A 13,286-nucleotide genomic window follows, 5' to 3' on the forward strand; every position below is an offset into this window, starting at 1 on the left:
TGGCGCTGTAGCTCAAGTGGTAGAGCACTCGCCTTGAGCTGAAGAGCTGAGGGACAGCGCCCAGGCCCAGAGTTCAAGCCCCATGACCGACAAAAATAAATAAATAAAATAATTATGAAAAAGCAAGGCTGGAGGCCTGGCTCAAGGGGTACAGCACCTGCTGACCAAAGGAGCAGAAGGGAGCACAAGAATCTCAAGGATCTGCCTGTGTTAGATGTACCACACACTCAGACATAATATCACTCATTCACTTTCAGGTTTTCAAAGGACATATTATTACCTTTCATCCCAGCATCAATTCAATTCACCATGACATTTTCCCCCTTTAACATGTCTTTCAAGGTTGAAAGCTAGACTTCATGAAGGAGCTGTGGGTTGGTCCCCCATCTTCGAAAGCATACATTTGCCAGCCTGCAGATCTACCATGGAAAGATTTCTCCTTTTTTTCTACCCCACGATCTCCCAGTTTAATTTGCCATGTCACCTGCTGGTGCAGGTTTTCGTAGAGTCCTGACATCTAAAGGAGTAATTAGTGCTTTAGGCTTCCAGGAACTGTTTCAGAGTTTTCTTAATCACGATTGTCAGGACATGTATGAATTATGAAAGAGTTATTTTGGTTGTTAGATTTCCCACTCAGAAAAAAAAAAATTTGTTTTGCCTTATTTGTTCCTGATGAACTGATAGCCCGAAGAAAATGGAGGATGCTCCTGGGGTCACAGACAGACTTTCCTAATGATGGCAGGGTGAGATGAGCTGTAGTACGCAGAGGAGGGCGAGGGTTTGGAGGACGGTCCCCTCCTTGCAGCTAATTAAATATTCCCTGTGTCTGCCCCTCACTGTATGGATTTCTGAGCTGCGTAATGTTTGACTCTTGGGGGGTTTCTAGGAGATGAGGTGACATCTGGGTAACTAGAAAGAAATAGAAATATATCCATATAGTCCAGTTAGGGGACAAACATCACTGATTTGCAAAATTGTGTGAGTGTAGCAGCCAAAACAAAAAAAGAGGAGGACTGGAGACATGGCTCAAGTGGTAGAGCATCAGTCATAAGCAAGAAAGTTAAGCAAGAGTGTGAGGCCCTGATTTTAAGACCTAGTACCAGCTGGACACAGGTGGCTTTCACCTGTAATCCTACCTACTTGGGAAGCTGAGATCTGAGGATCACAGATCACGGCTAGTTTGGACACTACCGTCCATAAGACACTTATCTGCAGTTAATTGCCAAAAAGCCAGAAGTGGAGCTATGATTCATATGGTAGAGCACCAGCCTAGAGTGAAAAGGCGGAAGGACAGTACCGAGGCCCTGAGTTCATGTCCAGTACTGGCACAAAACAAAACAACAAGAAGAAACACACAGCCATCAGACATGAATATCATCAGCACAATCTCCTATGAAAAGTTCCATTCTGCAGGTTCTCTGCAGGTGCCCGTGGCTGCACTGGTTCTGCTCCCTGCTGCAGCCCTGCCCCTTTCCTGGACCTGGACATAAATACAGCCCCCCTTCTCCCCCTTCTGCTTTCAGGAAATTTTACTCCTGGCCTTTGATGCTGATAAGAGAAGCCTGGCTGCTTTACCTCCTCAATACATGGCTCTTTTCTGTGATGAGAGTGATTTTCTCCGATTCTGCTAGGGAAGGCTTTTGCCACTACAAATAAAGGCGCAGTAGTGATATTGGGGCCCAGCCAGGATCGTAGGCCTTGATTATTGCAAATACCTGTTATTGCTCTAACTGCCATTTTTTACTCTTTCCTAAGTGGCTGGTTTGGGGGAGGGAGAGGGGGAAGGGAAGGCAGGAGGTGGGCTGGGCAGGCAGAGGTTCCTTTGCAAAAATCAGCATGTCCAGGAGCTGACAGGAATCTGGACTTGTGCGTAGACAAGCCAGGGAAGGGCTGGCTCCCAAGGACTTATGCTCGTTCACCTCTGTAGTTAGCTTGCTGGGCCAGGCTTTTAATCTGATGATATTTTCATCTTCATTTACTCTCCATTTGTTCTTTCTTTCTTTTTGGTTCTGACACAAGTGATAAATTTGCTGAAACTTCACATTCAGATTCCTTTCTCATCTGAGAGTTATATAATTATATGTAGATATACATTTGGGCTTAAAGGTCCCAGTCTAACAAATTCCCTCCACACAAGAACCAATCGAGAGCCTGTTCTCTTGTTAATTGTTATTAGACATTAATGTCAACATCCTAGTCCTGGCCTAAAAGGAGAAATTGCCTGAGAATGTGAAGTAGAATTGAATGGCCAGTATTTAGTTTGGCGGTAAAAAGCAGGCAGCTCCGTCTGCTAAAGGAAAAACTTGCCAAATTAGTTGATAGAAAATGGTGTCGCGTAGGGCCAGTGGCTCCAGCCTGCCATTCTAGCTTCTCTGGAGGCTGAGATGAGGATTGAGGTTTGATACCAAAGCCAACCCGGGCAGGAATGTCATTGAGACTCTTATCTCCAATTAACCACTAAAAAGCCAGAAGTGGCGATGTGGCTCAAGTGGTAGAGTGCCAGCCTTGAGCAAAAAAGGCTCAGAGACAGCACTCTGGCCCCAAGTTCAAGCTCCAGTGCAGGGTGTGTGTGTGTGTGTGTGTGTGTATGTGTGTGTGTGTGTTCTCCAGTGCAGGGTGTGTGTGTGTGTGTGTGTGTGTTCAAGCTCCAGTGCAGGGTGTGTGTGTGTGTGTGAACCACTGGCATCTACTTCTGGCTTGAGTCAAAAAGAGATTTTTCAAACTCTCACATTTTATTCTCCTGTCTACCTCACCTCGCCCCCCCCGCCCCCCCCCCCCCCCCCCCCCCTGCCCAACCAGTGTCACTGACTGAAAACAAACCCTCCAGCTCTTTTCATCAGGAATCCGAGGGGTCAAGTGTCTTGTCACCAGTTGACCTAAGAGCCTGCCGCATGACCAGGCCCTCCGGGAGCAGGGCTGCAGTGATTTCAGCCTTCACCTTCTGGTCTCAATGTCTCCTGGGGGCTTTGGCGGGCTTTGATCAAGGTAGGGGTGGTATCAGGGATGACAGAGGAGGCTGGATATGTGGGTAACAAGGAGGCTCTGAGTCCAGCTTAACCTGGGAAGCCAGCCGAGATGCCCTTGCTGTCAGCACCTGCCTTGGGCCATGAGGACTTTGCTCACCTGCTTTCGCTTGCACAGAAATCGGGCAGCTCTTGTTAACCATCTTATCTATCCCACTAAGCCAGAGGCTGTGGCAGGGAGTTTTGTTTCAGAGTTCAGGGTTCCCTTCCTCCTCCATAAAGACAAGGCAGGCAGACAAGCTCAGGCACTCACGGTTTTCTGGTTGGGAAAGAATTCTGAATGGCTGGATGATCTCAGAGTCCTGGACACCGTGGGACGGTATTGGCCGGGTTCCTAACACGGCTCGTCTACTTTCTCCCTGTGGTCACTCCTGCGGGACAATCGTCAAGCCTCCACGGAGAAGCCAACGTGGGATCTGGCGTTGTGGGAACTCTCCGCTGAGAGCCAGGGCCGGAAGGTTCTAGTCCTGCGCAGTGGAAGGGCCCTTGGAGATGGTTGATCAACTCCTGGACTATATAGCTGGGGGTGACAAGCTGGGACTAGGACTTGCCATTAACCTTCCTCCAGTTCTGGGGTTCCCCCTCAACACTCATTAGAGGCACCCACAAGTTCTCTCCGCTAGACACCGGTGCCTCTCTGACAGGCATTTGGCACCCTGAGAGAAGCCCTCAAACCTTAGTAGGAAAGAGCATTTCCCCGGCAATGACTGTCTGGTTACCGAGGCCACGCCTCCGCTGTCAGCTCCGTTACAGGAACTACAATTCCCCTGGGAAGCACCAAGCCACCAAGCTTGGGACAGGAAGTAAGGGGAGCCCGCTGAGGCCTAGGCAGGAGACTAAGCAGGGACACAGGGTCTGCGGCCTAGACCGGTGATGGTGACAGTGTAGTGGCGGTGGGCGCCCGCCCATTGTCCCGTCTCCTGCCAGGAGTCCTCATTGAGTCTACTGTCCCCTTGCCCAGCATGCAGGGCCCTAATTCTTGTCTCAGTACCGGTCCGTTGGCATGTTGGCACACGGGGTGGCCTGGGACACCATGTAACCTCTGTGCGTCCTCTTCCTTCTCCAGGGTGGTGGGAAGATGGAGGGGGGGGGGGCAGAGAACGTCCAGATGCTTCCTTCTGTGCCCATGCGGAAGCCCGGCTCATCTTCCGCCCGCTGTTTTATTGGCATCTGGCTCCTTGCAATATATTTTTAATATACTATGTATGCTGTATCAGAGTAAATCAGGAGGTCTGTTTTGAAATTAAATATTTGCCAAGGGCTAGGCTCTCCTCGTGTTTAAATTATCGATAACAAACTTCCCAGCCCCTGTAGGAGCCCTGATGATATATGGTTTTTGAGTGACCTGCCATTTATTAGACTTTTATCTGCCCGTGAAATCCATTTCCAATTCAGACTCTATGTGCTGTGGGTTGGCTTGCCAGCAATCTATCCTCAAGTTCCTTCTTATTTCGGTGAAATACCTGTGGCTCTGGAGGTAGGCCCCGGCCAGGTGGCTAGTCTAATCAGGCCATCACTTACTGCTTCTCATTTCCTTTGGCAGCGGTGCTATCAAACTGGAAGTTCATCTCAGGGATGCCTCCTTCCTCCTGCCCCTTTCTTCTGGATGGCGGGAAGTGGTAACTGCCCCCCCACTTAGCCAACACAGGGCCGTGTCTGGGATTAGGCTTTCAAGCTGGCCCTGCTTGGAGCTGCCAGGCATCTGTAAACTCTGTCCATGACACACGCCCCCCCCACCTCAGCAATTAGAGCTCATTTGCATGGCAGACAAGGCCCCATTTGGGCCTAGGGGCCTTTGCAGCCTCATCTCCCCCCCCCCCCCCACACACACACCTTGTCTGCACACAGGTGTCAGCCTCTGGCTGCTATAAGGGCCAGCTGGCAGGGGGACTCTTAACTTGTCATCATAAAAATAAAACGTGTCACCTCTGTGTCCCCAGCCTCCGTCCTTTCATGTTTCACCAGCACTCTGACTCTTTATAAACACGTCAGGCCTTCTATTTTTATTTTCTTAGTTAATTCTGAAAAGGAGCACGAGATGTTGCTAATGAAAGACAAGAGAGCAGCAGTACCGAGGCTGGCATTGTTCCGTGTGTTGGGGGGGGGGAGGACAGGGAAGGGGGGTAGACTATTGGGGAACTGCCCGTGTCTGCCAAGGATCTGGTGACTTTTTTTGGTCTGCCTTGAAACGAGAGGATTTATGCAGGTTGTCCTGGCTCACTGATGGCTAAGTTGTCTTCTCTTCCCAGTGGATGGCATGCCCCCATTGTTTCCACCTATAAGGGAGAATTCCCACGTGTATTCTTTTTATTGTTATTACTCATTCTTTGAAATTTGGTTGTTTTTTTTTTTTTTTAGTATGACATCTGATATTAAATTCTCAGAGTTCATTAAAGCTCATTTAACCTTTATCTTGGTCATGCAAAGTCGTCTTTATAAACACAAATTGTGTACTTTAGCAATTTCAGAATTTTAACAACCTCAGGGGTATATTTTATTAGTTGAATGTTTCTAGGCTAGGAGTGACGGCTCTGGGAATGGGCATGGTGACTCATGCCTGTATTCCCAGCTATCCAAGAGGTAGCGATCTGGAGGATCACAATGATGGGCAGCTACTGGAAGAGAGAAACTCCAGGTTTGAAGGCATGTCATCCTGTCACCACTGTGGGCATTTAGCACATTGAAGTCTGTCCTGTCAGTTCCCCAACTTCCCCTAATCCTGGGCTGTAGAACTGAAGAGCTCAGCACCTCTAGTGTGCCCCATAACCCTGGATTATCTCTTCCACCTAGCTAGTCAGAGCCTATTCTGACCATATTCTGTGTGTGTGTGTGTGCGTGCACACGCATGTGCACACACACATGGTCAAACCAGAACTTGAACTCAAGGCCTCGTATTCATTCAGCTTGTTTGCTTAGCTGATGCTCTACCATTTGAGTCAGGCCTCCAAGTCTGACTCTTTTTTGCTGGTCATTTTGGGGATAAAGTCTCCAGAACTTTTTGCCTCCCTAGCTTTGAACTGCATTCCTCTAGATCTCCTAAGTAGCTAGGATGGAAGGTGCTCTAACACTTTGCTTGAATGACAAAAGAAATTCAAGATAAAAGAGAAACTAGTTTGGGCGACTCCTAGGTGTCTTGCCTTTTTGCTACCATTGTTCATCACTCTACCCAGGGTTGTTTGCTAATTGAGATCTCTCTCTCTCTCTCTCTCTCTCTCTCTCACACACACACACACACACACACACACACACACACACACACACTCCTTCTGTTTCTATTTATCTTCCTTTTCCTCTCTACTGTCTGGCTCCTAAGGAAGAGCTTCAAGGTTGAGGGCACAGCATATGTAAAGGTCCTGAGGCCAGTGGAGGGAGCATAGAACATTTAGGGAAAAAAGGCAAAGTGGTGAGGAGAGGGTAAGTCTTGAGGAGGAGGAGAGGAGAGATGTTTGCAATGGATAGCTGCTGTCACACAAAAACATGAATGAGCCCCAAATATGACATCTCTCGAAAAAAAACCCAAAAAAGTCCAGCACAACAAATATAATTTTCACTTCTTCATATCCTGAAGATGGGAGGTAATGAGTATAGTAACATTATGATCCTGAGGGTGCATTTTGGTGACACGGTCCACAAGTGACTGTTTGGGACCAGTCTTTGAACTGGTGCAGCTCCAGTCCTACATTTTTTTTTTGTTTGTTTTTGGTTGGTCGTGGGGCTTGAACTCTGGGCTTGGGTGCTGTCCTTCAGCTCTTCAGCTCAAGGTGAGCGCTCTACCACTTGAGCCACGGTGCCACTTCTGGTTTTCTGGTGGTTCATTGGAGATAAGAGTCTCACAGAGTTTCCTGCCCAGGCTGGCTTTGAACCACAATCCTTGGATCTCAGCTTCCTGAATAGCTAGGATTACAGGCATGAGCCATCAGCGCCCAGCTCAATCCTACATTTTTTTTTCTGGCTGACTGGGGATGTAGTTTCTAAAGTTTGTCTTCTGGGATTGGCCTCGATCCCTGACCCTCCAGATGCGCTAGATCTCAGCCTCCTGAGAAGCTAGAATTCAGGCTTCTGCTACCTGGCCTGAATAAATAATTTTTGACAAAGTAAAATACTAAGGCAGTATCTTGTGATGTTAACAGCTAAGCCTGGGTTGCTTTTCTTTTCTTTTCTTTAAAATTTAAGTTATTTCTTCTCCGTAGGAAAGTAAAGAAATCGTGATAAAATAATAATTAAATGCTGACAGTGCCAAATTTCCACCCAGCATGAGCTGGCAGCAGTTTCCTACCAAAGCATTAGGTCATTTGAAGAAAAAAAAAATCTGCCTAAATACCTTGGTAGGCTTTTCTGATTAACCGCTCTTAAAAGAGCTAGTGACAGTAATAAAAGGGTGTAATTTGACAGCCACAATTTACTTTTGGGGAAAAAAAAAGAAAGGTAAAATTGACTAGAGCGCCTGCGTGGGGTTTGACAGGGATTTCGTGTTGGGGTTTTCTAGGAGGGCTTGTTTTTACTAAGCCTGCGTTTTTTTAATGGTTCAGAAGATCCCTCTAATCAGGACCTGCCGGACATGGAAAGTCCCCAAGTTGGTGGCTAAAGTATTGGGGTACAGTTGAAATTTCCTTCCTTCCTTCCTTCACTTCCTTCCTTCCTTGCTTCCTTCCTTCCTTCCTTCCTTGCTTCCTTCCTTGCTTCCTTCCCCCCCCCCCAATCAGGTTCTGGGTTTCTGGGGCTAAATGACCTTGGCAGGAGCTGAATGACCTTGGCAGGAGCCGTTTGGGAAATGGAACGCCCCTGTGTAGCGTCTCACGTCTGCGTATTAAGCTGGTGCATGTGGCAGCTCCCAGCGTCTCTTTGTATTAACGCGCTGTGGCAGGAGGGCTGCAGGCCAGGCTGCTGACGGGAAGATGGAATGATTAGGTGGCATATGGTAAACACCCGGCCCCACTAATTATCCTCTCCTCTCTCTGCACTTTCTCCTTGACTTCTGCTCCTGACTGTGTTTCCCGAGTTTGAAGGGGTTTTGTGTTTTCCAGCCACAGCATAGCCTCACCTGCAGTGAGCTGGCAGCGCATACAGGTTCTTTAGCTACGAGTTGTAGAACTGGAAGAGACCTGATTTCAAAGAGAAGTACATTGAGTCCAGGGGGGGGGAGGGAACCAGGGAATAGAACCCAGAGCTCCAAGTCTCCCAAATCCCTGCCTGATACTATCTCTTCATGTCTCCATTTCCTAGACCGGTCCTTACACAGCACTGTGTTTGAGGCACCTTAAAGCAATGAGCATTTGTTACCGCACAGTCCTAAAGACCAGACGTCCAAAATCAAGGTCTGGATAGTGCCATGCCGACGGACTGAGCGCTGTAGGGGAGCAACTGTCTCACAGTGCTCTTAGCTTTGGGAGTTGCCGGCATCCCTTGGCTTGTGGCTACATCATGTCAGCCTCTGCCCCATCATTGTCACCTGGCTTTCTCTCTATGTATCTTCCTGTCTATTCTGTTCCCTTCTTAAGACCCCAGGCACACAGGATTTAGAACTCACCTGACTCCAAGATGACCTCACCCCAACTAATTGCATCTGCAAGATCCTATTTCTGCATAAGGCCTCCTTCTGAGGTTCCATATGTTAAAACTTCTGCATGTCGTTTTTCCAGGGGATGGGGTAGGGGGCACAATTCAGTACATAGTAAGTGACGGGGAACAAAGATTTCTGTGGAGGGAGTGCAGAGACATTTACCTGCAGTGAATCATCACCTTTAACTACTTTCAGAGCTCACTGTCTGAATGCTTTTCCCATCATGTGAGTAAGCTGAGCCTTTTCCATTTATTATTAATGAAAATGACACCAAGTATTTACTTTTAGCACAGTGTGAGAGAGTGTGAGTCTATCTAGGATTAGCTACACACACACAAAATAAAGTAAGAAACAATTCAGAGACAAGATTCGAGTGGTAGATATGTATTGGGAGAGATGTTCTGCATTCTTAAAAACTTATCACGCTGGGTGCCAGTGGCTCATGCCTGTAATCCTAGCTATTCAGGAGGCTGAGACTTAAAGATCAAAGTTCAAAGCCAGCCCAGGAAGAGAAGTCTGTGAGACTCTTGTCTCCAATTAACCACTAAAAATCAGAAGTAGAAAAGCTAATAGATCGTGCCCAGGCTCTGAGTTCAAGCAAGCTTCAGCACAAAAAATAAAAAAAAAAATTGAACTCCATACATAGATTGGAACCTATTAATAGCTGTTGTGTGTACAACCCACTAGCTTCCTTTAGAATTCCATTTTTGTTGCTCTGTGCTGTACTTCTAGAGTCTTTTTTTTCCTCTCTCCCTCTTCCTAAGACATTAAAATTTCTACTGATCACTCGTTAGCCTGGAAATTCTTAAATGACTAGAAATAAACTCCCTTGACAGCAGTGTTGACTTTTTTTTTTTTTTTACTCCGAACCCAAATTAGTCTGATAAGGGAATCACTGTTGTACAAATGCCATCATTGGAAAGTGGTCTGGACTCATTTTCATTGGATCCCTTGCCATCAGGGGCGGGAAATGGAGCATCCTCTGTGAGTTTCGTGGAACATGGTTATAACTGCATCGGGGATGGCAGCATGTCCTCATATTGTCTGCGAAGGGTGTACAGGAAGGCAGAATTGTTTGACAAATCAGAAAGTCTGTGACACAGCCGCCTGTTCCCATCATGTATAGGGAGCAGGTTAAAGGGCAGTGGGCAGGGGTGAAGAAATAGAACAACCTCTGTAGGTGATAACTTGGAATGAAAACTGTGTATCGTGCTGAAAATACCTGACACACTCTGCGTACACATCCAAAAATGTTGACAATGACAACTTTTAGATTCGTTTTGAATCCTCTTTGAGTGATTCTTACCATCGACTCTATGTGTAAGCCCACTAACCTTTTTACATGGGGGAAGGGGAGGGAGGGAGAGAGGGGGGGAGAGAGCGCGCACTCTTGTTAGGCACTATGTACGTCGGCTAGTGTTTCTTATCTGAAATACATGGGACTCAACGTGTGACTCAGGTAACTCCATCAAGGACCAAGGATGTGACACCAGGTTGGTGAGGTTGATTTTGAAGTCGTTTTCCTTGAGAAGTTGAATGGGACATTGGTCAATTCCCATTTCCTAGTTTCAGGTCAAGGAAGGGAAACGGATAGAGTCACAGGGCTCAGCAGGCGAAAGCTAGTCTTGGTATTTTGATGTGATGATGAATTAACATCAGCACGCAAGAGCCCTTTTCCCTGTACACCCACATGAGTGCACACATAGGCACATGCACACGCCCTATATGCATGCACACGAACATATACACATGCCTCTTTTTCTGTCAGTCATGGGTCTTGAACTCTAGGCCTGAGCACTGTCCCTGAGCTCTTCAACTCAAGGCTAGTGCTCTATCACTTGAACCACAGTACCACTTCCGGTTTTCTGGTGGTTAATTGGAGGTAAGAGCCTCACAGATGTTCCTGCCCAGGCTCCCTTTGAACCTCCATCCTCAGATTTCAGCCTCCTGAGTAACTAGGATTATAGCCGTGAGCCACCAGCACCTGGCTGCCACACATGCCTTTTTTAAGCGTCACACCAATGGAACAGTAGTAAAACTAGAGCAACTCTCACAAATGCCACCATTTACAAGTGCACAAGTGCACACATCTTCCTCATGTATCTTTGGAAAAAGTTCAATCTCTCTGTCGTCTCTCTCTCTCTGTCTCTCTGCTGCTGCTGCGTTTCCCAAATGTCTATACAACTAAGCTTTAGCTTTAAAATTGGCCAACGCTATCACCATCAGCTATTCAGGACCACTGTGAAGCTTCACACTTTATCATGTGATATGGCTTGGTTCTGAAGTCTCCCCTAAAAAGCCTTCCTATTTTGGAAGATTCTGGAATCTTTAGGAGGCAGGGCCTAGCTAGAGGAAGTAGATCCGTGAGGTAAGGTCATGTCAGCTTGTTCCTGGCCCCCAGTTCTTTTCCTTGTTCTCTCTTTCATGTCCGCCATGACATGAACAACCTCATCTACTATATAGTCCTACAGCCATGGTCTATCTGCCCACGCCAGTGAGCAGAAAAACAGGCTAGCGTATATCTCCTTTTCAGTAGTCAATTTGTATTTGGTCACAGGGACCTTGAGATCACTAAGGCTTTGTGGAAGACATCCTTGGCAATGCCCACCTTCTGCTCAGGCTGGACAGCCCATCTGCCTTTCTAGACATCTCAGCTGAGGCCAGCTCGGCTGTACTACCTCAGGTCTGGTTTTCAGCCAGGAAGCATCTAGACTCCTCTGCCTGTCATTCACAACCATTGTCCTCTAGTTGGGCCAGGCCTGGAACATAGCACTTTGTTACATGTTTTTAGTACTTAGGATGACCACTGTTGGAGATTTCTCAACTAGAAACCGCAAAGCAGCATGAAGAAAGGGAAACTCAGTGTCTAGTCTCAAATCACACAACCGGTCTGGAGTCTGTGAGCAAGGCTGTCTTTTTTTTTTTTTTTTTGTCGGTCGTGGGGCTTGAACTCTGGGCCTGGGCACTGTCCCTCAGCTCTTCAGCTCAAGGCGAGTGCTCTACCACTTGAGCTACAGCGCCACTTCCGGTTTTCTGGTGGTTTTTATTGGAGATCGGAGTCTCACGGTCTCTCCTGCCCGGGCTGGCTTTGAACCGCGATCCTCAGATCTCAGCCTCCTGAGTAGCTAGGATTACAGGCGTGAGCCACCAGCGCCCGGCGCAAGGCTGTCTTTTCTAGTAATACATGTTGCTTAAAAGCTCCTGCTTTGTAGAAATGGATGGAACTAGAACAAATCATGTTAAGTGAGGTAAGCCAAGCTGAGAGAGACAAACAGAGCGTGTTCTCTCTGATGTGCAGAAATTAGATCTAAAATACACTGGGATATGATAAGTTAGGATTCTGGATACTCTCAGTGAGACAAAAGAGGATATTCTTGGGGCTGGGAAGGTGGCTCAGTGGTAGAGCGCTTGCCTTGCATGCCAGAGGCCCTGGGTTCGATTCCTCAGCACCACATAAGCAAAAAGAAAAAAGCCAGAAGTGGCACTGTGGCTCAAGTGGTAGAGCGCTAGCCTTGAGCTGAAGAGCTGAGGGACAGCGCCCAGGCCCAGAGTTCAGGCCCCACGACCGGACCCCCCCACAAAAAAAGAGGATATTCTTAAGAGAGAAACACAAAGGTGCAACATCTATGTGTCCTTTCATATTTCCATAGAATAACATATATATTGACATGAACTCTAAGATACGGAAACAAGAGACCTCTCTTCTTTTTTAATTTTTTGATGATTCTGTCTACCTTATGAGTCTTGTATTCAAGTGTGTATCTTCAGGAGGGTTGTGGAGAGAGCACAGAACTCTAGGAAAAAAGGTGAAAAAGTGCAGCAGTGGAGCTCACTTGACACTGATCAAAGTGAACTGTACAACTTGTGGGTGGAGACAGAAGGGAGGGTCTGGGAGAGAGGGAGGAAACACTATGAGAAAACAATATGAAGACTCTATAAAAAGAAATGTAATTGTAAACCCTCTGTACATCACCTCTTTAACAGCAATAAAGTAAATTAATTCTTTAAAAACGTTCCTGCTTTGGCCTGGTGGACCTGAGCTTTTATTAAGGAAGAGGAAACTGCTTTGGGATGAGGAAGGGTTTTCAAAATGTAAGGGGTTGTGTTAGACAGGTTTCTTTTCAAGATGGAATTAAGACCCCTCTCAGATTGTTCAAGAAGTAGCCGAGGGTTCAGGTATTTTTTGAGATTACTTGTTGTAGTGTTAATGGTATTTCAAAGTCACCTTATGTAAATATATTTTACCCTATTCAAACTAGCCAATCGCAGCAGATTGTGAACCTGAGTCAACCAATCTGAGCAGAGGGGCGAGGCCTGCTGGTTTAGGGATAAATAAGGGAGCACCCACCTGCTCTGTGATTGCCAGATTTTTGGCTGATACCACACCCTTCTGCAGAAGTAATTTTTTTAACATAAAAAATGCCTTATTTGCCAGGGGCTGGTGGCTAACACCTGTAATCCTAGCTACTCTGAGATCATGTTTCAAGCCAGCCCAGGCAGGAAAGTCCGTGAGACTCTTGTCTCCAATAAACCACCAGAAAACCAGACGACAGGCCGCTGTGGCTACAGTGGTAGAGCGCTAGCCTTGAGCTGAAGAGCTGAGGGACAGCGCCCAGGCCCAGAGTTCAAGCCCTACAACCAACAACAACAACAACAAAAAGCCCTATTTAAAAATAGGATCTTTTCAAAAAAAAAGAGAAAAC

The sequence above is a fragment of the Dipodomys ordii genome, unplaced genomic scaffold, assembly GCF_000151885.1.
Source record: "Dipodomys ordii isolate 6190 unplaced genomic scaffold, Dord_2.0 Scaffold2, whole genome shotgun sequence".
In the NCBI taxonomy this organism is placed as follows: domain Eukaryota; kingdom Metazoa; phylum Chordata; class Mammalia; order Rodentia; family Heteromyidae; genus Dipodomys; species Dipodomys ordii.